Consider the following 2904-nt stretch of genomic DNA (forward strand, 5'->3'; position numbering starts at 1 on the left):
GTCGGTTGGTTGTCATATTTCTCTCTCTCTCTCTCTCTCTCTCTCTCTCTCTCCCCCCTCCCTCTGATGAGCACAAATGCTCCATAGCAAAGAATAATAAATAAATAAATTTTTAAGTACTATGGTGATATACAATAATTAAACGTGAAGAAGAAATTTAAAAAGAAAAAGTGAGAAAGGTACCTACTTCATCTTCTCTCAGACTTTTCAGAAACCAGTAATTTAAAACAATGTGGAATAGGCACAGGAAAAAATGCCTTCTACTGCTTTATATTTTTTAATGGTCCTATTGGGCTGTCCTTTGTGTAGTTCCTTTTTTAATTACTGGTTTGCTCCCTTTGCTCATTCTTCCTATCAGGGTGTTCAATCTAAATACTAAAAAGACATCATTTCTTTTGTCTTTGGGACCAGTTTATTTTTTGATCTTTTGTTATTTTTGCAGAGTCTCATGGGCATATAATGGGAATTAGAACGTGGTCATTATAAAGAAAGATTTTATTTTTCTCACGGTATCTCAGGAACCATCTGAGCTGATTAGATTTTTTTTCCCGCCTCAGGTCCATTCAATTCCCTTCTCTGTGTGTATCAAGCAGATTGTACGGGACGGGGGAAGTTATATTTCTTTAAGCAGGAGGGCAGAACATGGCCATGCCAAAATGGAAAGATTCTCTTCTATGGACAGTTTGTCTTTCATTCATTCTGCTCTCATAGTAATAGCAGAATGAGTGAGAGTAATGGATATGAGAAGAATATGGAATTAACATGGAGTCCCCACTGCACTTCATGTGTATCCATGCTATGTGTGTGAGTGTGTATGGTGAGCAAGCGTGCATGAGAGAAAGGATGTGTATGTATGTTTGTGGGAGTAAAGGCAATTTTCAGAGTCCAGGAACCTGGGTTTAGTACATTCCAAAAGACTTCCCTGTATATTCTGGTTATCAGTCCGTATCCAAGGCACAGTTTGCAAATATAGTCTCCCGTTCTGAGGGTTGTCTCCTCACTTTAGTTATTGTTTCTTTTGCTGTGCAAACCTTTTTAGCTCCCACTTGTCTATTTTGGGAATTAATTGGGGGTCTTGACTTAAAACTCAGAAGCCAAAACTCAAGGCTATATATGGAAATACAGAAGAGAGTGCAAGGAAGAGCAGTTGGCATGGTGGTGAAAGCACTGGACTCTACATGGTTAGCCATGTGGAGATAAGCAGAAGCACATCAAGGCTCCTTGAGGCACACTGTCATTTCCATCATATTCTATTAGCCAAACAAGTATCAAATCCTAAGTTCAGCACAGATTCAAAGGTGGATAAATAGACTCCACCAAAATATTTGGATACAGAGAAAGGTGACAAATTGGAACTACTTCTGCAAATGGTCTATCACAAGTATAAATTTCAAATCAATCATTTCTTTTTGGTTTCTTTTCTTTTTTTTTTTTTATTTGCTATATGGCACATGCATTACCAGACAGAGAAAGAAAGAGAGGGAAAGTGAGAAAATACCCCCCAGGGGGATGACCACATTGCAATCACTTCTCTTTTCTCCTCTTGGAATTTTGGCATGCACAAACATGTGTTTGGTATGATTTCCCTGGGTCCAGGACTCAAACTGTGGAGTTGACCTTGTGGGATCCAGTGCCTTAATTACCACACCACTTGCTGGCCCCATACCTTCTTCTTTACATTAAGAAAAAGTTTTATTCTAATATAATATTCATATATAAAATTCATTGTACATATTCAACTCAATAAATTTTAATAAAATGAATACACCTGTAAAACCTTAATCCTAGAAACTCCTTCGGCTCTGCTACCTCCTAGACACTCACCACCCTGGTAATCATTATTCCAACTCTAACATAATATATTAGTTTTGCATGTGTATGTGCTTTTCCTATTTTTTTTTTTTTTGGAGAGATTTTCACTGTAGGGCGCATGCGCTCGCCAGACAGACAGAGAGAGACATAGAGACAGAAAGTGAGAAACCACCCCCCATGGGGGATGGTCACGCCGCAACCCCTTCTCCTCCATTCTCCTCTCAGGATCTTGGGCATGCACGCACACGTGCCCGGCGTGAGTTTTAAGCCACCGGGTCCGGGACACGAACCCCGGTCGACCACGTGGGAGTCCAGCGACATAGCCATTACTCTAACCGCTGGTTCCCCTTTTCCTATTTTTTTAACAATACAAATTCCATAATGTTTATTTAACTTCTTCAGTGAATTGGCAGTTAATTTGGTAATATAATTGTACATACGTATGTTTTTAAATTAGTGCTAAAAATGATAGAACAGCACCTATCACAAGGAAGACATTCTATTATTACCTGTTGGATTAATTTTAAAATTACTTAATTGTGTACTTCATTAGCATCTTCTTTATTTATTTTATAGTTGGTCAATCATTGTACATCTCTACAGCACACAGTATGTTTTCCAAAGTATGCTTGCAGGAATTACAGTCAAACCAGACATTATCATAAGCGTGATTTTCAACAGAGAACTTTACAATCTTCTATCTGATAAGAGCCCTTCCCTTCCCACCTACCCACTTTTATCCACTCCTTTCCATTATAGCTTCTGGTGTCTATGCTTGTCCTCACATATCAGTTTGTTTGTTTTCACTTTTTAAAAATAATCTTTATTGGGTCAGCAAATGGCATAATGGTTATGTTGCTGGACTCCCAGTTGGTCAACCGTGGTTCAAGTCACAAACCCAGTGGCTTGAAACTCGTGCCAGGCATGTGATAGTGCATGCCTAAACTCCAGAGAGGAGAATGAAGAAGAGATTGTAGCATGGCCAACCCCCCAGGGGGTGATTCCTCACTTTTCCTCTCTCTACCTTTCTATATCCTGGCAAGCTCATGTGCTTTATGGCAGGAAAAAAAAAAGCTCTCTGAAATAATAAAT

The sequence above is a fragment of the Tupaia chinensis genome, unplaced genomic scaffold (assembly GCF_000334495.1).
Source record: "Tupaia chinensis unplaced genomic scaffold, TupChi_1.0 Scaffold143650_1, whole genome shotgun sequence".
NCBI classification, from domain to species: Eukaryota; Metazoa; Chordata; class Mammalia; order Scandentia; family Tupaiidae; genus Tupaia; species Tupaia belangeri.